The 26,910-nt window shown below is 45.8% G+C and overlaps 1 long non-coding RNA gene across 1 annotated transcript in view; it reads left to right on the plus strand.

Moving 5' to 3' along the window:
• The first annotated feature begins 94 nt into the window (after window positions 1-94).
• Window positions 95-26,910, plus strand: part of LOC309614381 — a 117,893-nt gene continuing 91,077 nt past the window's right edge. Inside the window, exon 1 of the long non-coding RNA XR_014236140.1 lies at window positions 95-6,295. This is a non-coding gene — a long non-coding RNA (uncharacterized lncRNA). The remainder of the gene's footprint in view (window positions 6,296-26,910) is intronic.

The raw sequence follows: 26,910 nt of genomic DNA on the forward strand, positions 1-26,910 counted from the left end.
AGCAGCCCCGCGCGATCTCCTTGCTCCTGGCCTGCGGCGCTGAGACGAGCTCTCTCCAGTGTCCCCAGTTAGCGAACACCACCCGCACATCCACAGTGCGTCCATAAGCAGTCCGGGCGCGCCGGACACATCCCCAGGTTGATCCACTTTCAGAAACACACACACGGAGGGGCTTTCTAAACCGTGGGTTCCTAAACATTAACTTCCCCACAATAGACTAGCACCCGATCCAGGGCGCAGAGAGGATTCCGCCGCGAGCGTTCCAAAATCACCAACGCCCCAATATCAACTAGGCAGCCCCTTCCCGCCTGGGTACACTCCAATTACCCTCCCCCCCCAAGTGTCCTTGTCCCTTTACGCACCCTGAGCCCAACACCCGCATCCTTGGCCACTCCAAACATACTCACAGGTCCACACGGTGCACCCTTCACGTGGCTCCGCACACAGTATCCCATCACCGTCGCCCCACACATCATCCACATCCACACACGTCCACGACCTTCCCGCTCACACCTTCGGAGGCCCGGGGCCACCGGCTTGGCGCTCCGCAGACGCTCAGGACACAGGCTGCAGGCGCGCCCACGGGGCAGCCGCGGGACCCGCTTGAAGGAAGGGGTCCGGGCCGCCTTGTACCTCGACACTGAGTCTGGCTCCTAGTCCCCCCGGGCTGTCCGATGTCGGCTTTGCCTCGACCGGGCCTGGGGGCTGCGCTCCAGCTTCTGACCGGCTCCTCCAGGTCGCCCCCTCCCCCCCCCAAAAAACCCCATAACTTTGAAGAACCCCCCCACTTGTGGTGTGGGTAAGACCCTCCCACCCCATCCCGGCCGTACAAGACAGGACAGGGAGATGACCCCTGTTCCCCACTTCTCTGCGTGGAGGAAGCGGGGTGGGGAGGCAGGAAGATGGGTTGAGGAATAACACTCCCTTCTGGGCATATTTCTAGGCCCTGATCTTTGGGGTCTCCGGACCTTTCAGATATTCTCACCCCTTCCCGCCAACCTCCAGCCTCCCAGTATCCTCTCCCCCCCACCACCACCCCCGAGCCAAGCCGGTTTTCTCCCAGGCAAGCCACGTATCCTTTGGGCACGCATCTCTCCAAATATTTTATGTTAATTTTAAGGAAAAATGGAGGAGAAGAAGCACGAAAACAGAAAACTATCCCGGTTTCATCGGCAGACGTATCCTCAGCGCCTAGAACAGTGCCTGGCACTCAGTAGGCAATCTTTAAATGTTTGCGAGAGGACCCTTCCTCAGTGTTCCCGCCGGACTGGGGGACTGGAAAATGGATGGGCACTGCCACCTGGTGGTACTTAGTGGAACTGACGCCAAGATCCTTTTCTTTCCCGCTGTAAACGTGGGCAAGTTCAACTTTCTAAGCCTCAATTTCCTCACATGCAAAATGGAGATAATTGTAGTAGTACATGCCTATTGGGGTTATTGTAAAGATTAAACACATAATACAGAGAATTCCCTGGTGGTCCAGTGGTTAGGACCCTGCGCTCTCACTGCCAAGGGCTCGGGTTCGATCCCTGGTCAGGGAACTAAAATCCCACAAGCCTCACTGTGTGGCCAAACAAATAAACAAAAAACAAAAAACAACACATAATACCTGTAAAGGGCTTCACACAGAGCCTGGCATGGAAAACTGTTAGTGTGAGTTTGGTTAATATTACAATCATGGTTATATTCTCTTTCCTGGCTTATTTTACAGAGGGACCCTGACTGTGATGATCGGTTTAGCTTTGAGTGATGATACTTTGGGAAGCAAAGGGTGAAAATGAAGGAGGCTACTGAGTAGCAGATGCATCTCACCCCGCCTCCCCCACAAAGTTCAAGGTCCCAAGGACCCGTCACCATCATCATGATAACTTATGTAGTACTCACTGTGGGCCAGGAGCTCTTCTAAGGGCTTTATATTCTTCAAAGTATTTAATCCTCCCAGCAACCCTCTATGCCAGATACTGTTGTTCATCCATGTTACAGATGGAGACACTGAGGCCCAGGGGGGTTAATTACCCGCCACAGTCATACAGTTGGCAGAGCTAGGATTCAACCCAGGCCCTTCCTCTCAACCAGTGGCTAAACTAGTGTCATTTGTTGCAAGGTCAGATATCATCATAGACAAGCCTCATGTCCCCGGAGTGCTCTCCCGGTTTCCAGCCCTGGAGGGAACAGCTCTAGGAGGTGCCAGGAGCTATGTCACCTCTCAAATACTCCATCCACTTCAAGCTAATGGCTTCCCTGGCTCTACTTCTCAACTGAAAAATGATTAGAGCACTGCCTGCGGCTTTTCTACTGACAAATGTCACGATGTGTAATTAGGTGTTTGTGTGGCTCGTTTTTTAGTGTCTGTCTCCCCGCTAGACTGTATCTCAGTGCTGTCCCAATAAGAACTTTCCACAATGATGGAAGTGTTCTCTATCTGCACCATCCAGTATGGTAGTCACCAGCGATATGTGGCTATTGAACACTTTATATGTGATTAGTATGACTGTGGAACTGAACTTTCAGTTTTATTTACTCATGTGACTAGAGGCTCTAAGCTCAATGAAAACCATGTCTGTTGTTCATCCTTGTATCCCGTGCCCAGTTCAACAGATATTTGTTGACTAAGCGAATAATTAAATTCCAGCCTTGCTTTCCCCTTTGAAGTATGTCTATTCTGTATCCAAACCTCTTTTCTCTGCCAAATAGATCATCTTCCAAATGAAGGTGCTGCTCAGGACTCTGGAATTGCCAAGTCCATTTCTGTGGATCATCTTGTTCTAACCATGGAACCTTCAGAGGTAGATATCAGTATCTTGCTGTGACAAAATTGAGTCTTGGAAAGGTTGAATGACTTGTCTGAAGTCTCATGGCTGGTAAGTGAGCAGAGGCAAGATGTGAACCTGGCTACTCAGGCTCTTCCCATTCACTGCACTACCTCACAGGTGAAATTTCTGGAAACATCAACTTAACTCCATGGAGAAGTGAATTTGAATGACGGGGATTCAGGCAGCTGATAGGATAATTTCAGTACCCCTCTAATTGTCTCAGACAGGTGACTGCCTGAATATAAGACCTTGATGGCATCACTAACATGTTCCTTGGGTATCTGCTAAGTGCCAGGCTCTGTGCCCGATCCCGTTGTGGTTCACAGATGGACACGAGGTGGATCCTGCTTCAGGGAGCTCCAGGCCAGCTGAGGAGGCAGACTGTTTCACTAGAGCGTGAGAGGTGGTTAGTCCAAGGCATGGGGGAGTGCCTCCAGTTAATGGAGCTCTGGGAGCCCTTGCTTGGGGGTTCAGCTTCCCCAGAGACTCCAGAACTTGACTTTCCCTCCAGAGTGGGAGTGAGGGACACTTCAGGCCATTGTCATCTCTGGATGCATTTTTGGAGTGAGCAGCCCAGAGTAAGCAAGTGTGGGACGCATCATTGCTACCACTCTACGGGTCTGTGCCTGTGACAGACATCACTAATCGATCATCACACTCTTTCTTGCCTCAGTGTAACTTATGCTGCCCATTATGTGTTAGAAGATTCAGTCACTCTTGCAAAGTGTTCCTCAGTTATTTCCAGAGTCCCCATCGGGGTGCCTCACAGGTGTCCACAAACCAGGGTGTCAACTGCCATCACCATGTGGCAGCCACTTGCTATTTCTTTCCTGCATTGGCTCCCACAGGTCCTTGTCTGTGGTCCACAAATTCCTTGGAATAGTCTCATCATGGCCCCTGTGGTTCCCTGTGAAGCCAGCATGGGGGCATGCTCCAAATGTCCCCAAAGCTGTAGGTTAGGCAATATTCAAGTAACAGAACAAAAAATGGCCTAAACAGTAGGGATTCTTGTTATCACACAACAGTAAGTTGGGATGTGAGTGATCTTACAGTTGGTTCATGGCTCAACAATGTCAACAAGGGCCCAGACTCTTTCCAGCCTTCTGTTCTGCCATCCTCAGGTTGGCACCTCATGGTCACAAGATGGTTGCCACAGCACCATCAAGTCTTCACCTGATTCTCTCAAAATGTAGGAAAGAGGGGTTCAGGGAAGAGAACTCTCCTTATGAGCTTCCTGTTAACCAGGAAGGAAATCATTCCTAGAACTACCCCTTTCCCCATCTCCTGTCAGCTGTGGACTTCCCCTTACATTTCATTGGCCAGAAGTGGCCTAAGCTGGGTGGGAGGAAACATTAGAACTCTGAGTTTAAGAGCAGGAGCTCTTGAGTCAGAAATACTGGGCACTGAATATCCAGATCACTGTGCAATCTTGGAAAAGTCACTTAGTGTCTCTGTGTCTAGGCTGGTTTCTGCATCTGTGCAGTGGAGGGTGATCATAACAGGCCCCACCCATCAGAGTTAAATGAGCAGTAACTGAGCTGATACCTGTCAAGGGCTTTGCATCATTGCCTGGATGGAGTTGGTGCCAAGTAGGGCTTCACAAATTGGGTGAAGACATGAAAATATGCCTGTTTTCTCTGCCCTCTTCCTCTCCTCAATGTACCAGGTTTTTCCGAAAGTGTGTTCCAGGGAACCTCTCAGGGGGTCTGCCAGATCAAAACTGTTTTCATAATAGTACAAAGGTCTTATTTGTCCTTTTCACTATCATTCTTTCATGAGTATACAGTGAAATTTTCTAGCATCTTCAAGACACGTGATATTGCAACAGGTTGAATGCATTGGCAGATGTGGCATACAGCTAGCTGCCTTCTATTAAGTCAGACATAACAGAGATTTTCAAAAATGTAAAATATCACTATGCTTTCACTAGTGCTTTTTGTTTTGGGAAATCGAGGGGTAATTTTGGTAAAAAGATTTTGCGTTAACTGGTGATGAGTTTATTATTATTAATTTTAGATGAATGAATAAACATTTTAAAAAATTGCTTGGCTTTAATTTAAAATATGGTAAATATTGGTAGGTATAACTTACCTAAACAAAAGCTCTTTGAGGTCTTCTATCAATTTTAAGAGTGTAAAGGGGTTCCAAGAACATAAAGTTTGAGAACAACTGATCAAGACACACATTTAGAATCCATCTCACCAAAACAAAGCAAATAGTTATTTATTTTTTAAAGCTGTTTTTTTTAAAAAATATATTTATTTATTTATTTTTTGGCTGCATTGTGTGGCGTGTGGGATCTTAGTCTCCCCACCAGGGATCAAACTTGCACTCCTTCCCTTGGAAGTGTGGAATCTTAACCACTGGGCTGCCAGGGAAGTCCTGCAAATAGTTCTTTAGTATTTATGGAGTGCCAGGCACTGTTCTAAATTATATATATATATATAAACTTTTCCAATCCTGTGATAATCCCATGAGGTAAAATATATCCGCATTTAACTTTATCAAAATGTTTTTCTAGCTTTTTTGAGGTATAATTGGCAAATAAAAATTGTATTTGAGGCATATGACATGATTTGATATATGTATACATTATGAAACGTTACCACAGTTAAGCAAATTAATACTCTATCACCTTACAAAGTTATTTCTTTTTTTGGGGGGGCTGTGGTCAAATCACTTAAGATCTATTCTTTCAGCAAATTTCAAGTAAGCAATACAGTATTATTAACTATATCTCTATCCCCATTTTACAGAAGTGGAAGTTGAGGCACAGAAAACCAGCTTGTGTATCCTGACAGCAGGCCGTGGGCCAGGGCTTCATGCGCAGAACAGGACCCTCCAGAGCTCCTTCCTCCCAGGGAGCCTCGTCCAGCCCCTGCTGGGATGAGGGATGGCCTCTTCCTCTCCCATTCCCCCTCCCTCCTCCTCCTCCCTCTCTTCGCATTCCTCTTGAGAGTTTGGCCCAGCCAACTGTGAAGGATTGTACCTGACAGGCAAGGCTGAAGTGGGAGCTGCGAGGAGGGGACGGGAGCCTGGGGTGACTTGGGTTACATAACAGGGGACAGTTATGTAATGGGGGCAGGCAGGGATGAAAGTGAGTCAGGGCAGAGGAAGAAACCAGGAGCTGGGGGAGAAGAAAGAGGACAGAGCAGAGGAAATGTATCCATTGCCAGCTGGGCAGATGCCATGCAAGGGGGAAACCAGAACAGGCTCAGGGCGGGCCTTCTTCTGGCGTGTCCCCTTCCCAGTGTCCCTGCCCTGGGAGACCCAGCTTCCCCTCTCTGGGCCCCACTGGGTACAGACGATTACAAAACTCCTCCAATAACTTTTGACCGAACACCTTTACTGCTTAATTAACCAGAGCCAGTTTCTATTGCTTGCAAACAAAAAGTTGAGTGATACAGAGCCCTTTCCTGTCCAAATACCAGAATCCATGGGAATCTGGAAACTTCTAGGCACTCACTATGCATGTCGAATGAGTAAGTGAACAATGGCTATTTATGCATTTTCTTGTAATCGTTTTACTGTCATATTTTTTCTACCTGAAGGTCACTTTGGGGGACAAGTAGCCCAGTGGATTATTCTCACCCTTCTATTCTCTGCCACCAACAGGAGAATGGTCCTGCTATGATAGTCATTTAGTCAGTTGACAAACATTACCAGGGTGCTGCACTAGGGGCCAGGGATGCAAACAAGAACAGGACGTTAGTGCTGTTGACCCAATATTTCCAGCTTGCTGCCTTCTGGACGTGTGGTAGGATTGCACATCAGTCTCTTTGTGGGAAGGTGGGTGACCACTCCTGGCCAGTGAGTTGCAGTGGGAGTGATCGGTGTCACTTCCAGGAGAAAGATTCCATGGTTGTCAAGAGACCCTCCTGTGCTTTCTTCCCTGTGGCACTGTGCAAAATGGTGGCTTCCCTGCCAGCCTTGGGACCTTCTGGGTCTCTGAGTGCCTGGGTGACCACGGTGCGCAGAGACCCACGAGGTACATATGCATGAACAAGAAAGAAACTTCACTCTTTTATGCAACTAAGTGTCAAGGCTTGTGTGTTTCTGCAAACACAGCCCGGCCTCACCTGACTGATTAAATGTGCTGGTCTCCTAGGGGTTTACAGTCTGGTAGGGAAGGTGGACACATATGCTGAATCTCTGTCTGTCCCCCCAGATCCACTCTCCACCCCTCTTTTGCCCCAGGAAGCTGGGCTTTGTAGATTACCTCAATGGGCTCGCAGCCATCCGGCTTCTGGTTGGGTTTGGCCAAGGGGGAGCCCTGGTAGGAGATTGGAGAAAGGAAGGCGACGGAAGCCAGGGTATTTATTCCTGTGCCTTGGGCTGGCGATGGCCGTCAACTGAAAGTCACTTTTGTTTGTGAGGCAGCCATTTCCACGCAAATCTCTTTCCTTGCGACCACTAACCCCAGGTGACACACTATCCTACATGGCTCCTCTGCACCTACACCTTTGTCACTAGCCCTTTTGTAAACAAACACTTGTAGTGGATTAAAGACCTCGAAGGCATTATACTCAGTGAGGTAAGTCAGAGGGAGAAAGACAAATACTGCATGATGTCACTTATATGTGGAATCTAAAAAAGCCAAATTCATAAAAGCAGAGTCAAATGGTGGTTACCAGGGGATGGTGGTTGGGGGGATACAACAGATGCTGTTTAAGGGTACAAACTTGTAGTGAGTCCTAGGGATCTAATGCACAGGATAATGACTCTGTAGACAACAATATTGTATTAACATCATCAAACTTGCTATGAGACTAGAACTTATTCTAACCACTAAAAGGAAATGACAATTATGTGATGTGATAGAGGTGCTAATTATCCCTACAATGGTAATCATATTACTAAATATAAATGTATCATACTAATAGCTTGTGCACTTTAAATGTACATAATGGTATATGTCAAATGTATTTCAATTAAAAAAAAAAGATAAGCTGTAAATTCCAGCTGTTCCTCCTATCAAGAGGTAGAGTCTGTTTCTCTTCCCACTGAATCAGGGCTGGCCTTGTGAATCTCTTTGCTCAGTGGAATGTGGTAGAAGTGATGCTGTGTATCATCTAAGGCTGGACCTGTAGAGACCTGCAGCTTCTGCTTCCACATGCTTGGGACTCTCTCAGTTAGAACCTAGCTGCCAGGCTGTGAGAACCCCAAGTTGCACGGAGAGGCCACAGGTTGGAGAGCTTAGGTGCTCTGGTCAACAGCCCCAGCTGAGCTTGCAGCCGCCAGCCATGTGAGTGAGCCACCTGGACATCCAGACCAGCCGAGCCTTCAGATGACTGCAGTTCCAGGTGACAACATGTAGAGCGGAAGAATTGCCAGCTGAGACTGGTCAACCCCTAGAATGAAAAGAGATTATAAAACTGTGTTGTTACGTTGAGTCACTAAGTTTTGGGATTCTTTGTTACCTGGTAATATTAACCCAAGCAATCTTTTCTACATTGTCCTGTTTTGAGAGGATCATCTCTTCTGTTGGGACTGACTCATGCAATCATGAATAGACAGTTATAGATGCAGTACTTGCTCTGAGAGAGCTGGCATGGGGCCCAGGAGTTCAGAGGAAGGTTCCTACCTCTGACTTGGGGGGTCAGAGGCAATGACACCTAAGTTGACCCCTGGAGGCTGACTCTCAGCCAACTGGGTGAAAGATCAGGAAAATGGGGCTCTCAGTGTAGGAAACCACATGAGCAAAGGCCTAGGTAGCATTTGAAGAGCTGTAAGAAGTCCAACGTGGCTGGAGCACAGGGAACAGGGTGGTAGGGGACCTAAAGGAGGGTGGAAGGGTGGAAAGGTAAAGGGTGTAGGTCTGTCCTGAGGGCAGTGGGGCCAACCAAAAAGTTTAAGCAGGGGTACACGATCAGAGGCAAATTCTGCAACTTTTCCTCTGGCTGCTAGGAGGGAGATTGTCTTGGTCCATTCTTACTGGCTGCAGTAACAAAACACAATAGACTGGGCAGCTTATAAACAACAGACATTTATTTCTCACAGTTCTAGAGACTGGAAGTCCAAGATCAGGGTGCCAGCATCATCGGGTTCTTGTAAAAACTCTCCTCCTAGATTGTAGTTGGCTGCCTTCTCACTGTGTCCTCACATGGTGGAGAGAGAGCTCTGGTGTCTCTTCCTCTTCTTACAAGGGCACTAATCCCATCATGGGGGCCCCACCCTCATGACCTTATCTAAACCTAATTGCCTCCCAAAGGCCCCATCTCCTAATACCATCATATTGTGGGTTAGGGCTTCAATGTATGAATTTAGGAGGATCAAAAACATTCAGTCCATGATGGAGACAGGGGGAGAGACCCACCTGCAGTTACAGAGAGAATGCGGAGCTGATGTTTGGATTTCAGTAAATCTCACCTGGTGAAATAGTCGATCTTGGCTGACAGGGAAGACCAGTGTGGCCACACAGGGATGAGGAGGTCCTGGGAGGTCCAAGACCCCCCAACCCCTTCACTTCCTTATTTTACTTTAATACAGCTTATGGTAAAACAGCTTCTCTCACTACAAAACTAACATATGCTTATTGCAGAAAAACCAGCAAATACTATAAATCCTAAATATCATGGCACATGGTTGAATGTTATTTGAAAAAACTTAAATGACTGTATCATATTTCATTGTCAGCCCAGATTGATAATTAACCTGACAACATTTTCTCTTTTTTTCCAGTCTTATTGAGATATAATTGACATTGTGTAAGTTTAAGGTATACAACATGATAATTTGATACATGTATATATTGTGAAATGATTACCTCAATAAAGTTAGTTAACACCTCCGTTATCTCACATAATTACCACTTTTGTGTGGTGGTGTTGGTGGTGGAGAGATCATTTAAGATCTGCTCTCACAGCAACTTTCAAGTAAACAATAGAGTATTACTAACTATAGTCACCATGCTGTCCATTACATCCCCAGAACTTATTCACCTTATAACTGGAAAGTTGTACCCTTTGACCAATATCTCCCCATTCCCTCCCACCCCCCCACTCCCACCCCAGCCCCTGGCAACCACTATTCTACTTGCTGTTTCTGTTACTTTGGCTTTAAAAAGATTTTACATATAAGTGAAATCATATAGTTTGTCTTTCTGTGTCTGGCTTGTTTCACTTAACATAATACCCCCCAGTTTCATTTATGTTGTCACAAATGGCATGATTTCCTTCCTTTTTATGTTTGAATTCTATCTATCTATCTATCTATCTATCTATCTATCTATCTATCTATCTATTTATAATCTATCCATCTATCACATTTTCTTTATCCATTCATCTGTCAGTAGACACAGATTGTTTCCGTGTCTTTGGATATATACCCAGAAGTGGGATTGCTGGATCATATTTAATATTTGAGGAGCCTCCATACATTTTTCTATAATGACTGTACCAATTTATATTCCCACCAACAGGGCACAAGGATTGTCCTTTCTCCACATTTTCACCAACTCTTGTTATCTCTTGACAACATTTTCTTAAAACAAGTTTTACACATGGAATTTTATAAAAACTAGTTTATAAGCATGGCTTTTAAACCTGGATCCACGATTATGTAAATATTTCTTATCATTGTGCAGTTGGATTATTTCTAGATTTCCCCTGTTTATCAACAGTCCTGCAGGAAAGGTACTTATTTGCATTTTTCAAAAAGTTATTTCTTGAAGCTTGATTTTTAAAAGCAGATTCTCTATATTGAAGTGTATAAAGACTTGTAAGACCCAGAAAATTTGTAACAACATACATACACTCTAAAATAGTTAAGGTTATTTTTAAAATTTATTTCTTGGTGGATAATATGTTCAAGCAGTTAAAAAATAGCAATGTAGGACTTCCCTGGTGGTGCAGTGGTTAAGAATCCGCCTGCCAATGAAGGGGACACGGGTTCGATCCCTGGTCTGGGAAGATCCCTCATGCCGCGGAGCAACTAAGCCCGTGCGCCACAATTACTGAGCCCGCGTGCCACAACTACTGAAGCCAGTGTGCCTAGAGCCTGTGCTCCACAACAAGAGAAGCCACAGCAATGAGACGCCCACGAACCACAATGAAGAGTAGCCCCCGCTCGCCACAACTAGAGAAAGCCCGTGCAGCAACGAAGACCCAATGCAGCCAAAAATAAATAAATTAATTTTAAAAACCCACAAAAAAACAGCAATGTAAAGAAATACCCAGTGTAAAACCCCATCATTTAGGGGGGCTGCAGAGAGCTTTCCAGGGGCTCAGTGAGAGGAAAACGGCATCTCTTCCTCCTGGGACACTTGGCTCTGTGCTGGTGACCGCGGTTGGCAGGTGCCCTACAGCCTCCATCTCAGCCCCTCTCTTCTCTCAGCCTGTCCGCTGCAGCTCTGTCCTCCTTTCTGTAGCCATGCACCCAGGTAACCTCCCCCACAGGTAACCACTGCTCTTCCTTTCTTCTGCAGGAGTCCAGAATTAAAAAAAAAAAAAAATTCAAGTTCAAGCTGTGATATTGTGATTTATAATAAGAAATATATATCTGGTCTTCATCTCTGTTCCAGGAACAGAGCTCCTAAAACCGTTGGAATTTCCTGTGATGAGAGCAGAAAGGAGTCTTCTGTTATGTTAATGAGGTGACTTTGGAAGCACCTAAGGATGGGGGCTGGTTGTCAGGGGAACCAACCATGTGATTAGAGGGTGGGAACTTTCAGTCCCACTTCTTCAGGGAGGGGAGAGGGGCTGGAGGTTGAATCAGTCACCAGTGGCCAATGATTGAATCAATCATGCCTCTATAATAAAGCCTCCATAAAAACCCAAAAAGAATGGGTTTCAGAGAGCTTCTGGGTTGGCGAACACATGGAGATTTGGAGAGAGTGGTGTGCTTGGAGAGGGCAAGGAATCTCCACGCCCCTTCCCCATACATTGCCTGATGTATCTCTTCCATCTGGCTGTTCCTGAGTTATATTCTTTTGTAATAAACCCGTGACCTAGTAAGCAAAATGTTTCTCTGAGTTCTGTGAGATGCTCTAGCAAATTAATCGAACATGAAGAAGTTCCAATGTATAGCTGGTCAGTCAGAAGCACAGGAGACAAACTGGATATACCATTGGTATCTTGGGGTGGGGTGGGGGTCTTGTAGGACTGAGTCCACACCTGTGGGACCTGGTGCTACCTCCAGGTAGAGAGTGTCAGAATTGAGTTGAATTGTAGGACACACAGCTGGTGTCAAAGAATTGCGGTGTGGGAAAAACACATTGTAATTGGGTGCAGAATTATTACAAGCAGATATGAATACGGACTCTCACTCTTTTCACCTAATATATCCCTTCTGCATGATTGTAAGAGATTAGAACTTCTCTCATGTATTGGGATGGTCTTCCATGAAACTGGAGTCTGAGTTGTGTCCTGGGCTCCCTGTCAGCGTCTGCCCACCCCCTTCCTGAAGGGAAGAGGCTGGGAGGGAGACTCAGCTTCCAGCAGCCGTTCGCTGTCTCTGTTCTCTCTTATTCACTCTCCATCTCCTTGCCCTTGGCCGTGTCCCCTGCTGGCCTCAGGGGTTTACTTGGGACTGACTGAGATCTTCATCTTCAAGGTCACCATCCCCTACTCAGGCTGTGGCTTCTGCACTTGACCCTTCCCCACGTGCCATGGACTGAGTGTTTGTGTCCCCCTAGATTCATATGTTGACATCCTAACCCCCAATGTGATGGCATTAGGAGATGGGGCCTTTGGGAGGAGATTAAGTCATGAGGGTGGAGTCCTCAGGGATGGGATTAGTGCCCTTATAAAATGGGTCCCAGAGAGCCTCCTCTTTCTGCCATGTGAGGATACAGTGAGAAATCGGCCGTCTGTAACCCAGAAGATGCCCTCACTAGAACCCGACCCTGCTGGCACCCTGATCTTGGACTTCCAGGCTCCAGAACTGTGAGAAATAAATTTCTGTTGGTGAAAAGCCAGTCTGTGGTACTTTGTTATGGCAGCTGAACTGACTAAGACGCTATCAGAAGCTGGCACAAGGTGCCCAGGTGAAGTCATGTGGGTGCTAAACATCCTTGCCCCGACCCCTGGGTGGGAAGGCAGTCCTGCCTCTCCCACTAATCCAAGAGGTGATTCCTGCTGCCTGGACAGCGGCTCCTTTCTTTGCCTGCTCGTCTCTCACCACAAGGAGTTAAAGGGACCAGATAGCGGCTGTAGCTTGAAAATTAATGGGATCTTTGCTGCCCCCTGGTGGAGATGTCCTCTCTGGGAGCCGAGACCCGACCATCCTGCAGAGCCCAGAGTTGGAGCTGAGCGGCAGTGGCTGCCCTGCCCCCCAGGGTCGTCATGACTGTTGTCCAGCTTCACTTTCAAGCTCTCACTCAAGAGGGATCTGAACAAGGCTCCCTTTTCTCCTTCCTCCCAATGGCATTTCCTGCGACTCCCACTAGGGGGAGATATCTCTTTGTCGTGTTAGCATTGTCTCTGGGCAAATATCTCATGGTTTGATTCTGACAGTGTCTCTGGTGTGCCCCATGCTTTGGGCTTTGCTATAAATGAGCAGGTGGGGTTGAGCGAGAGAAGTCAGACTGCATGACAGTGGGGGCCACCAATACCACCATCCACTGTAGTCACCTTCCTCTCTCTTGCAGTGATGTCGTGTCACACAGCCCCGGGTTTGAATCCTGCCTGTGCCACATACTAGTTCTCGTGGGCTGAATTGTCCTCCCACACTCCTAAATTCGTATGTTGAAGTCCTAAGCCCCAGGACTGCAGAATGTGGCCTCTTAGAGTGTTTTTCTTTTTAAATTTAATTAATTAATTAATTAATTATTTTTGGCTGTGTTGGGTCTTCGTTTCTGTGCGTGGGCTTTCTCTAGTTGCAGCAAGCAGGGGCCACTCTTCATCGCGGTGCGTGGGCCTTTCACTGTCGGGGACTCTCTTGTTGCGGGGCACAGGCTCCAGACGCGCAGGTTCAGTAGTTGTGGCTCACGGGCCTAGTTGCTCCGTGGCATGTGGGATCTTCCCAGACCAGGGCGCGAACCCGTGTCCCTTGCATTGGCAGGCAGATTCTCAACCACTGCGCCACCAGGGAAGCCCGAATGTGGCCTCTTAGAAGATAGGGTCTTTACAGAGGTAATCAAGTTGAAGTGAGGTCATTGAGGGTGGGCCCTAATCCAGTCTGACAGGTGTCCTAATAAAAGGGGGAAATTGGACACGGACATGCAAGAGGGAAGACAATGTGAAGAGACAGAGGGAGAAGATGGCATCCACAGACCAAGGAGAGAGGCCTGGGACACATCCTTTCCTCACAGCCCTTAGGAGGAACCAAGCCTGCTGACACCTTGGTCTCGGACTTGCAACCTCTAGAACTGTGAGATGATGAACTTCTGTTGTTTAAACCACCCAGTTTATGGTACTTTGTTACGGCAGCCCTAGGAAGCTAGTACATAGCTCGGTGACCTTGGACAAGTTACAGAACTTCTCTGTACCTCAGTTTTGCCCTCAGTAAAATAGGGGTAGTAATAATACCTGTAGGTATGATTACCTATGAGACTTGTTGATACAACAAACAATTAACAAGCACTTCCTACTTGCCAAGCACAGTGCTTGGCATTGGAGATGCAGCAGCGAAGAAGGCAGGTGAGGTTCCTAACCTCCTGGAGCTTACCTTCATTACAGACAGAAGGTAAGCGAGTAAATAAAATAGTTGAGATGACTTCAGATAGTGATAAGTGCTATGAAGAAAATAAAATAAAATAATGTGATGGAATAATCACATTGGAATAATGGGCATGGGTGGGGGGCTCCTTTGGATAAGGTGGTCAGAGTGGGCCTCTGTGAGCAGAGACCTGCAGCACGAGAAGGTGCCTGGGTGGAAGATGAGAGGGAAGAGCAGTTCACACAGTGGAAACAGCAGGTGCAAGGGGCCTGAGGTCGGAATGACCTTCTGTCTTTGAGGAACAGAAAGAAGGAAAGAGTGGCTAGAGCACAGTTAGTAAGCTGCAGAGTGTTGGGCCATGAGGTCGGGTGAAGTGGCCAAGGTCAGATCCGTAGATCCTTGTAGTGAGAAGTTTGGGTTTTATTCTGAGTGACAGGAAGAAACGGGAGGTTGACAGCAGGCAGAGGCATGATCTGTTCTATGTATTGAGGAAATCTTTCCTCTGCTGGGCAGAGAATGGTCGGGGGGCCATGGGAAATGTCAGAAGGCTTCCATCTGACCCAAACTGCTGGCTGGTCTTGACCATCTTTCTCCCTTCACTACTGTGGTCAGCAAAACAATGTCCCCCGCCTCCACGGATGCCAGCGTCCTAATCTCTAGAACCTGTGAATGTTACCTTACATGGCAAAGGGACTTTGCAGACGTGATTAAGTTGAGGATCTTGAGATGGGAGATGATCCTGTGTTATCCAGGTGGGCGGCATGGACTCACAGGGTCCTTATAAGGGAAAGAGGGAGACAGGAGGGTCAGAGTCAGAGAAAGAGGTGTAACGATGGGAGCACAGGATGGAGCGTGGAGGCTGCTGACTGGAAGGGGCCATGAGCCAAGGAATGCGGGTGGCTTCCAGAAGCTGGAAAAGTCAAGGCAATAGATTGTCCCCCTACGGCTTCCACAAGGAACCAGCTCTATCAGCACATTTACTTTTAGCCTAATAAAACCTATTTCAGACTCTTGACTTCCAGAAATGTGAAATGATAAATAAATGTGGTCTTAAGTCATAAATTTGTGATAACTTGTTACAGCAGCAGTAAGAAACTAACACACCCATTTCCTTGGAGGAGCCTAGAGCTGGTGGAAAACCTTTACTTCACCATCAGGTCTGGCTTTCTCACCGGTGTACCTCTGGTACTCCATGATGGGCCAGAATCGTCCACCAAACCCAAGAGAAGCAGGAGAAAGAGAGGTGGGTGCAGAGTGAGCCATACCCATCGGGGAACCCCCGCCCTAGGAGCCTCCTCTTTTGGAGACCACCTGCAGCAAGAGCTGCTCACGCTCCTTGGCTGAGACTGCAGAGCCCAGGCTGACGCCCGCACTCATTGGCTATGTGCACATTTGTATTCAGCATGAGGCAAAGGCCTTTATTTTTATTATAAATTTATTTCTTTTATATTTATTTTTGGTTGCGTTGGGTCTTCGTTGTTGCACGCGGGCTTTTCTCTAGTTGCGGCGAGCGGGGGCTACTCTTCGATGTGGTGCGCGGGCTTCTCCCTGCGGTGGCTTCTCTTGTTGAGGAGCACCGGCTCTAGGCACGTGGGCTTCAGTAGTTGTGGTGCGCGGGCTCAGCAGTTGTGGCTCGCGGACTTAGTTGCTCCGCGGCACGTGGGATCTTCCCGGACCAGGGCTCGAACCCGTGTCCCCTGCATTGGCAGGTGGATTCTTAGCCACTGCACCACCAGGGAAGTCCCTAGCCTTTAGTTTTAGAAGAAAACATTCCAGAGAAAAATACGTATAAAGAATTCGTGCTGACCGGGGCTGTGGTGAACAGGATATGCATGTAATTCAACCACAGACATCTGCTTTGCCCCTTCCAGCGTGTTAAACAGGAACCTGTTTTAGTTTCTTGTGGCTGCTGCAACAACAAAGTGTGACAAACTAGGTGGCTTAACACGGCAGACCTTTATTCTCTCACAGTTCCGGAGGTGAGCAATCCAAAATCGAGGTGTCAGTGGGACCATGCTCCCACTGAAGGGAACAGTCTGTCCATGACTCTTCCAGCTTCTGGTGGCCCCAGGTGTTCCTTGTCTGGAGGCAGCATCACTCCCATCTCTGCCTCCGTCTCTGAACAGGCTTCTTCCCCATGTGCCATTGGATTTAGGGATCACCCTAATCCAGGATGACCCTGGGCTAACTAATTACATCGACAAAGACCATATTTCCAAATAAGATCATATTCTGAGCTTCTGAGTGGACATGAATTTTTGAGGGACGCATTCAACTTACTACAGAACCCACTGAATAGGAACTCATTTGATCTTCACTGTAATCCTGTGATGCAGATAAAGAAGGGATTGTTTTTGTCCTTGTTTTACAATTGAGGGCACTGAGGCTCAGAGAGCCTTAGCGGCTTGCCTTAGCCACTGAACCCATTCATTCATTGATTCATTGATTCAACTGAAAATAAATGTGATATGGACCAGGTACTATCCTAGGTGCTGGGGACACAGCAGCCAGCAAGACAGACAAAACTTCCTGTCCTGTTAGAATGAACTTTCTAGCTGGGGAGACACAATTGGCAAGACCTGTGGTCTAAGGCAGTAAAGCACGTAGCCCCTTAGATGGGATGAGCGCTACAGGGAAATATAGAGCACAGGACTGTGGGGCATGCTGACATTGCCATTTTAAATAGGGTGGTGAGAGACGACACCTGTGAGCTGAGGCTTGGAGGGGTGAGAGAGGGAGTGTGTCGTATTTGGGGAAGACCATTCCCGGCAGGGAAGCACCCTTTGCACTTCCCAGTGTGCCATATTGCCCTCTCTCTCCTCCTGGCCTTGTTGCATTTTGCCACCCCTAGGGGCCAACGTGCCTTCTTCTTCACTTTTGAATCGCAGCCCTTTAGCAGATGGCGGACTTCTTGCAAGCCCCTGGAGGTGGCCTGCAGTGGAGCCTAGTGACCACAGGGTGGCAGTGCTTCCCGCAGATATGGCTCCTCACCCAGCTCTGGGGAGGTCGAGGTGTAAGTGGTTAATGCAGGTCTGTTTCTCTTTGTCCTTGAAAAGACAGCAACTTTGGGCTCCAAAGAGCAGGCTTCTTTGTGTTTTATGACTCCTTGTGTCTACATCTTCTGAAGGTGAGGGTGAGGAATGGGGGGTCAGGGTGTGAGAGGAGAGTGGGACTCTCCCTGGGGGCTGTTGAGATGACCACAGATGTAGGGTTTGGGGTGAGATGAGGAATTTGGGGCTTAGAGAAGGGAAGTTAGTGACCCAAGTTCACACAGCTTATTGGTGCCAGAACTGCATCTTCTGATCCCTGGACCAACTGTCCACTGTGTCACTCCGCCTGCTTCCCCAGGCCTGGGGTGCAGAATTGGGTCAGTGCTGAGGGGTAGGAGGTAGAGTGGGGAGAGGAGTGGAATGAGCACTGGATGGAGAGCCCAGAGATGTGAGCTTCACACCCAGCTCATGAGATGTGGAAATCAGAAAGGTGGTCCATCTCTGCTGCTGGGATAGACCGTAGGACTCAGCTTTCTTATCTGCAGAATGGGTATAAAAAATTGGGTGGTACCTGTGTGTAGAGACCAAATGTGGGCCAGTCTTTGGGGTGAGACCTTTATTCTGCCCCATCAATACCTGTGGTGGGAGAACTTTTAAAATGACTCCAACTTTAGGGAATCAGGTACACTTGGTTTCAGAGCCCACCTGGGAGGTGTATGACCTTAACCTCTCTGAGCCTCAGTTCCCTCCTCTGTAAAATGGGTCTAATAATATCATGGATTAAATGAGATAATCCAGGTAAAGAGCCCAACCCAGTCCTTGACATTATAAATGTTCACTCCATATTAATACTGGGATGGGGTGGGGAAGGGAGGGGAGATAAGATCAGAATGGAGGTAGGGGGCGCTCAGAAATATAGTCAGGTTAAAAGCTTGAGAACACCTAGTCATTTCCCTGGGTGGCAAGGGAAGGCTGAGAGTCCAGGCTTTAGACTCGAAGTAAAGGTAAAATAATAGCCACAGCAGCTACTGTTTCTTAAGTACACATGTAATTTCATTTGTTTCTTACAATCATGCACGAGGTGGGCACTATTGTTAAACCCGTTTTACAGCAGTGGTGACTGAGGCTCAGAGAGGTTAGTAACTTGCCTAAGGTCACACACCCGATAAATAGCAGAGCCTGAACTTTTGGCTGTCAAGCCACTGGGCTCAGCCACGGGGCTATAACATCTCTCAGCTTCTCTAATATTCCGTTACCCGAATCTGTACTCTTGAGATGATAAAATCTACAGGGACCCATTTTGTGTTGCAGATTTCAACCCTCAGGATAGTCTCCAATTCTTCTAAAAAAACAAAATAAGAATTATAACCTAGCTCCAGGAGAGAAGTGAGCCAACTTTAAAAAAAAAAATTACCCTTTAAAAATATTATATATTTTCACCTTTTTCTTATGATGCTTTTCACAATCGTATACAGTACGTTATGTGTAGTGTATCCATTGCCTAGCTTCAGCGGCTATCAACATTTGCCATCTTGTTTCATCTGTCCCCACAGCCAAAATTCAAATTTTTTTCTCAAGAGGGATTTCTCAAGATTTATCTTAAAAGAAAATCTTGTCAATCCCATCCCATTCCTCCCCCCCAACTTTACTGTGATATAATGGACATACAACATTGTGTAAGTATAAGGTGTATAATGTAATGATTTGATATATGTATATATTGAAAAATTATTACCATAATACGGTTAGTTAACACATCCATCACTTCACATATTTACAGGTTTTTTTGTGTGTGTGTGGTGAGAACTTTAAAAATCTACTTTCTTAGCAACTTTCAAATGTACAATACAGGATTGTATAGTCACAATGCTATATGTTACAGCCCCAGAACTTATTCATCTTATAACTGGAAGTCATTTTTGTTTGTTTGTTTTTGCTGGGAGTATTTAAAGTAAGGCATCTGAGGCATCATATCATTTTATGGCCTGGATCTTTTATATTTGTTTTATTCACCCATGCTGGCCTGTTGGGTCTGCCTCTATTAGTAAAGATGTGTTCCATTGCAAGTCAGAGAATGTTCAAATAATAGAGCTTAAACAATAAAGGCATTTGATTTGTGTGATGGGAAGTCTGGAAGCAGGCAGTTAGAGGGTTGGGAATTGAGTCAATGATTGTTAGGCGCTAAGGTGATATCTCTGTGAAGTTTCAGTCTTTACCTCATGGCCCCAAGATGGCTGCCAAAGTTCCAAGCATCATGTCCTCACACAATAGCATTCAAAACCCAAAGCGTGGGAGGAAGGGACCAAGAGGGCTGTCTCCTTGTTGGAACCTGTAGCTTTCCACAGGTATGGTACTGATCCCAGGGGGTGTTTTTGAAAATGCATGGGGACATTGATGTTGTCACAACGACCAGAGGGTGCCAAAGGCATTTAGAGTGCGGGGGCCAGAGATGTTACATATCCTGCAATGCATGGGGCAGTCCCCCTAGTGAAAAGTGTTCCTTCTAGGCATTCATTATAATCATCTGAACTTAGAACCTAACTCCACTTTGCATATAAACACAACATGCTTTGAGGGTTTTAATGTTGACCAACTTTTCCAGGGATGCAGCTACAGACTGTAACAAAGAAAGACTGTACTTTGTTTTGCTGAGAATGTTAACAAGAGCTGCTCCCTCTCTATTTCAGGAGCTCACATTACTGGTGGCAACCAGCTCGGTGGTGTTTGAGGGAATCCCCACAGGCCCGTGCCTGTTGGTGTTTGTGGCCATTGCTTTTATGGTGATTTTCAGTCATGCTATAAGCATGTGGCTGCTTCATCCTGATATCGTCCAGGTGTTGGTGTCTGGGCATTTATATATTGAAACGCCTATTATTTTTACTATAGATATCCTTTAATTTTTTCTTTATATTACAACCAGGTCATTATTCTGATTTAACAAAAAAATTATGTGTGTAGGTATCCTTGAATTTCCCTTTGGAGGAATAATGTGGGGATTACAAATATTTCTATTATCAAAAAGGAGCTATTGGGTCTGAAAGGTTGTGACCCCTTAGCTTGGAAGTTTCTCCTGGAGATGGGCCACCTTCCCTGAGCGCTTGGCCATCCCATCCTGCACAAGGCTGGGGAGCTGTTGGCAAGGGAGAAGGGGGCAGCTTTTGGGTAGGAGACTGTTGTCTGTCCCCCACTGATTGTGGGTTCCAGGGTCTCAGCAAATATTCTGGGCCCCAGAGTGACTCAGAAAGAGCAAAGCTTCTGACAACTGAGTATGAGCGGCAGCTGGGGAGAGAGGTGTGCTTGTGTGCAGGGCAGGGGCGGGAGCTGGTATTCAGGAGGTGTTATGGGTGGGCATATGTGTAGGTGTACGTGGTATAGATATGTATGTGTGCCATGTATCTGTATATGTGGTATGTGTATGCATGTGTGGTATGTATATGTGTATGTGGTATATATAGGTATATGTAAGTGCATATGGAGTATGTATATGTGTATGTGGTATGTGCCTGTAAACGTGGTATGCATATGCATGTGTTGTGGGTATATGTATATGTGGCATGTATAGACATGTGTGGCATGGATATGTATATGTGGTATGATAATGCATATATGGTATATATGTATATGTTGTATGCATATGCATGTGTGGTATGTAAATGTATATATATGTGTAGTGTGTATATATATCTATTTTATTTTATTATTAAAAGAATTTTTTATATTGAAGTATAGTTGATTTACAATGTTGTATTAGTTTCAGGTGTACAGCAAAATGATTCAGTTATACATATACACATATCTGTTCTTTTTCAGATTCTTTTCCCATGTGGGTTATTACAGAATATTGAGTTGAGTTCCCTGTGCTCTACAGTAGGTCCTTGTTGATTATCTATTTTATATATATATTAGTGTGTATATGTTAATCCCAAACTCTTAATTTATCGCTCCCCCTCACCTTTCCCCTTTGTTAATCATAAGTTTGTTTTCTGTGTCTGTGAGTCTATTTCTGTTTTGTAAATAAATTCATTTGTATCATTTTTTTAGATTCCACATATAAGTGATATCATATGATATTTGTCTTTCCCTGGCTTACTTCATCTAGTAGATAATCTCTAGGTCCATCCATGTTGCTGCAAATGGCATTATTTCATTCTTTTTATGGCTGAGTAATATTCCATTGTATATATGTACCACATCTTCTTTATCCGTTCACCTGTTGATGGACATTTAGGTTGTTTCCATGTCTTGGCTATTGTAAATAGTGCTGCAGTGAACATTGGGGTGCGTGTGTCTTTTGGAATTATGGTTTTCTCTGGATATATGCCCAGGATTGGGATTGCTGGATCATATGGCAACTCTATTTTTAGTTTTTTAAGGAACCTCCATACTGTTCTCCATAGTGGCTGTATCAACTTACATTCCTGCCAACAGTATAAGAGGGTTCCCTTTTGTCCACACCCTCTCCAGCATTTATTGTTTATAGACTTTTTGATAATGGCCATTCTGACTGGTGGGAGGTGATACCTCAGTGTAGTTTTATTTGCATTTCTCTAATAATTAGTGACGTTGAGCATCTTTTCATGCGTTTTTTGGCCATCTGTATGTCTTCTTTGGAGAAATGTCTATTTAGATCTTCTGCTCATTTTTTTGATTGGGTTGTTTGTTTTTTTGATATTGAGTTGTACAAGCTGTTTGTATACTTTGGAAATTAAGCCCTTGTCAGTCGCATCATTTGCAAATAGTTTCTCCCATTCTGTAGGTTGTCTTTTCGTTTTGTTCATGGTTTCCTTTGCTGTTGAAAAGCTCTTAAGTTTAATTAGGTCCCCTTTATTTTTGTTTTTATTTTCATTACTCTAGGAGGTGGAGACACATGTATATGCGGCATGCATATTCATGTATGGTATATATGTCTATGTTGTATGCATATGCACGTGTGGTGTGTATATGCATGCCTGGTATGTAAATGTATATATATGTGTGGTGTGTATGTATATATTTTAATATTCTCTGATTTAGCTTATTGTCTAAGTAAACAGGTGACAGAGGTAATGTTGGTTTGGATGTAAAAATAATTATTTAGTTAGAGAAGCTCTTCAGGGAAACTGTGTGCAGGGCTCTCAACAGCCTCTGTAACAGAACGATAAAGACCATGAGGCGAAAGCCTGGTGGTGGAGGTAGGGGTGGGTGGGGTGTCTAGTTCCCTGCCTGGCATTTCTTTAAGCCAGTGTTGCCCTGACTTGCCTGAGGCTCAGAAGGGATGGGCTGAGGAGAGGATATTGGATTTAATTCCAGGGGCTGTAGGAATCATTGGGAGACTGAGCAGGAGAGGAAAGGGGTACTTGGTAAAAATGCACATTTCCAGGCCCTATTGCAGCCTCTGAGAGTCAGAGTCCGGGTGGGGAGGTGTCTAGGAATGATACCCCCGCCCAGTGATTCTTATTCTCATGCAAGTTAGGGGAGACCGTGCCTTGTAGTGGGGTGTCTTAGGCTTGAGTGTGCTTCAGAATCTCCCAGATGGCTTATTAAACCACCATGCGGTGGTCCCACCCCCAGAATTTCTGACTCAGTAGGTTGGAGAAGGACAGACAAAGAATTTGCATTTTTTTAAAAAAATTTATTTATTTTATTTATTTATTTTTGGCTGCGTTGGGTCTTCGTTGCTGCGCGTGGGCTTTTCTCTAGTTGCGGTGAGCGGGGGCTGCTCTTCGTTGTGGTGCACGGGCTTTTCATCGCGGTGGCTTCTCTTGTTGCAGAGCACGGGCTCTAGGCGCGTGGGCTTGAGTAGTTGTGGCTCACGGGCTCTAGAGCGCAGGCTCAGTAGTTGTGGTGCACGGGCTTTGTTGCTCCGTGGCATGTGGGATCTTCCTGGACCAGGGCTCGAACCCGTGTCCCCTGCATTGGCAGGTGGATTCTTAACCACTGCACCACCAGGGAAGTCCTGCATTTTTAACAAGTTCCCAGTGATGCTGGACCACACTGTGAGAAGCCCTGGCTCATGGCAGGGGTTCTCAGCCCTGGCTGCACATTGCAATTACTGGGAGCTTAAAAAAATCCCAATGTCCTGGCCATGCAAAAACCCCAATAATCAGAATCTCTGGGGGTAGGGTCTAGGCATTAAAAAAAAAAAAAAAAAAAAAAAAAAGAAATGTAACCTTTTCCAGGTGATTTCAATGTGCAGCCAGGACTGAAAATCGTTATCTAAAAGTCTTAAACCCTGAGTTGGTTATCATAAATGCAACATCTTCAGTCTCCTTCCTGAATCAGAAACTCTGGAGCTGGGTCTTTGTGTAAACAAGCGTCCAGGTGCACTGAAATTTTGAGACACTTCCTGGGCCCCATATTTGCTGCCATCCCCACAATTCAGTGTGCTGGCGGAAATGATGTGGAAATAACCCAGCTGATCTAAGAAGACAGTTAACAATAACAGCTGCCATGCGCTGAGCCCCCAGTGCAAGCTGGAATATTCAAATTCAGCATCTCCTGGTTCCCAGGATAACCATGAAAAGGGTGGAAGTTATTAGCTCCACTTGACATGTGGGTAGACTGAGGCTCGGAGAAATGAAGCTCCACCTTGAGGCCACTGTGTCACAAGACTTCTCAAGCTTTAAAGTCTGTGTCCTTTGTGCTAAGCCATCTTGCCTTTTGCTTTGGGTCTTCTTTGGGCAGGGGTAGGGTGGAAATTGAGGAGACTTGCAGGAGAAGAAAAATTATTTTGTATCAGTGAGGCAAAATGCACGAGCGCCAGCCATCTTGCCTCCTCCTTCTGGAACTGGCTTGGGGGTATTACAGGGGGAGCGGGCCTCACTCGGGGCAGTTGTGATTAACTTGCTGACTGCTGAGAATGCCATAAAGCATTGTTTAATGCAGCCTGTCTGTGATGCCGCTGTGGGTCCCAGGCCTGGCAGGAGCCGGCCCCAGGCTCTGGTGGTCAGCAGAAATGAAGGCCTATTGGCGTGTCCAAATCATTGGCTCTGTTCAGGCACTTAGCGTTTCCCTGCCTGGCCTGACATCAACTCTAGAAGCTTGATTAGTGGGGACTGAGTGAAGGAAGGTATTTAGGAAGTGAAGTGGAGTTTGGGTTTGTAGCCACATGAGCTTCTCAGAACGTGGTAATTGAGACTTCGGATCAGATAGCCTTGAGGTTAAATTCCTGCTCTGCCTCGCTCTCAAAAACATTGAGATATAATTCACTTAGTATAAAATTCACCATATTAAAGTACACAATTCAGTGGGTTTTAGTAAATTCATAGAATTGTACATCCAAGATCACTATCTATTCCAGAACATTTTTATCACTCCCAGAGAAACCCCATCACCCCATTGCAGCCCCTCCGCATTCCCTTCTATCCCCAGCCCTTGGCAACCACCGACCTGCTCTCTGTCTTGATGGGTTTACCGGTTCTGGACGTTTCATATCAATGTGTAGCCTCTGTGTCTGGCTTCTTTCACTGAGCATCATGTTTTCAAGGTTCATCCATGTTGCAGCCTGAATCAGTATCTCATTCATTTTTATGGCTGAATGATATTCCATTGTGTGGATATATAACATTTTGTTTATCCATATCCCTGTTGATGGACATTTGGATTTTTCCTACCTTTTGACTATTGTGACTAGTGCTGCTGTGAACATTTCTGGGCACATTTTTGTGTAGATATATGTCTTCATTTCTTTTTTAAAAAAATATTTATTTTACTGGATCTAACTAGATATTATAGGCATTCAGAATGTGCTGTGATGGCTTTCTATGTCCTTATCTCCATGAAAAAGGAAAAACAAAGATATTTAAACAAAATGTTTAGCATTGTACCTGAAGCATTTTATTTTCCCTAAAATATCTGAGTAATTACTTAAATTTATTTATTTATTTTTTTCCACACATGTTGTGTGTATACCTAGGAGTGAAATTGCTGGGTCATATGGCAAACCACATGTTTAACTTTTGTAGGAACTACCAGACTGTTTCCATAGCATCTACTCTGCTCATTTTTGGGGCAAGTGACCTCATCTTTCTGCACCTCGGTCTCCTCCTCTGTTAAATGGGGATCATTAGAGTGCTAGCCTTATTGGGTTCTTGTGATGGTGGCGTAAACTAATGGAGGCCAAGGCCCCAGCACCATCCCTGGCCCCATACCAATCACTTAATGAACGTTAACTCTAGTTAGTATTTACCAACATGTTTACTTATTTATGAAAGGAACGCAGCCCCCAAATATATACAACCCTCACTGAGAAGAGGGGAATAATAAAAATAGGCTTAGAAAGTCGATGAGGATATAAGTGGCGATGGTTCCTCGAGTCTAAGCCTGGGTTTTATTAAAGTTCAGTGCAGTAAACATTTCTGCAGCAGGGCTGAGCTGATTCACTCTTAGAGCCTGAGCAAGAGAGAGACTGTTGGGGCTCTAACCAAGCACCCAGGGGTCTGTTAGCTCCCTGGGGTGGCACTTCCAACCCTGGCCCCCTCATTTCTGGTTTGCTATTGAGGTGGGTAACCTGAAGATTGGATAGATCTGTGGTTGGCTGGCATGGAGGCAAGCAGTCAAGAAAGAGGCAGGAAGAAATTCTAATGAGCTGTCTACTGTCCTTGGCAATAGTCACAATAGAAACAGCTATCATTTTTTGAGCACTAACTATGTGCCAGGTGATTAGTTGGAGGCTGGGAATACAACCTTGACAGTTGACTGTCACAATTACGTGAGTCTTTTTGGTCAAGGATGTAATCAATAAATAATAACGTGTGCTAAATATGTATTAGGCGCTATGCTAACTTCCTTACATACATTTTCTCATTTAATTCACATGATAAATCTATAGGTTGTTCCTATGTAATTTTTGTTTTACAGGTAAGGAAACAGAGGCTCAGAAAAGCTAAAAGACTTACCCAAGGGTTCTCAGTCAGTAAGAAGTGAAGTTAGAATAGGGACATGGGCCTGTTTGACTCCAAGGCTTTGCCCAGAGAGGAAGGTTGTCACCTGGGTTTGCAGATGTGTGTAAGGGGGCTGGGTTCTCCTTCTCCTGGATCCTCATCTCCTCCCATTTGATGTGCTCCATCCCGGCCTCCTTTCAGTTCTGAGAACACACTGACCTCCTTCTCTTCTTGGAGTCTGTGTACTTGCTCTTCCCTCTGCCTGGAACCTGCTCCCTGCCAACTCTTTCACTTAACTCCTGTTACTCCCGAGTTCATAGCAGAGGCTGCTTATTGCCTCTCAAGAACAATTCCCCCTCATGTGGGTGGTGGTGTGATGAATTGGGCGATTGGGATTGACATGTATACACTGATGTGTATAAAATTGATGACTAATAAGAACCTGTTGTATAAAAAAATAAATAAAATAAAATTCAAAAAAACCCAAAAAACAATTCCCCCTTTTTAGTAACTACTCTGGGCAACACCTTAGAGACTACATTTCCCAGCCTCTCTTGCAGTATGGTATGTTCATGTGACCAACTTCTGGCCAATGAGATAGAAATGGAATGTTCTATAACAGTGGTCCCCAACATTTTTGGCACCAGG

This window comes from Balaenoptera borealis, assembly GCF_965194805.1.
Source record: "Balaenoptera borealis genome assembly, chromosome: 16".
Classification (NCBI taxonomy): Eukaryota; Metazoa; Chordata; class Mammalia; order Artiodactyla; family Balaenopteridae; genus Balaenoptera; species Balaenoptera borealis.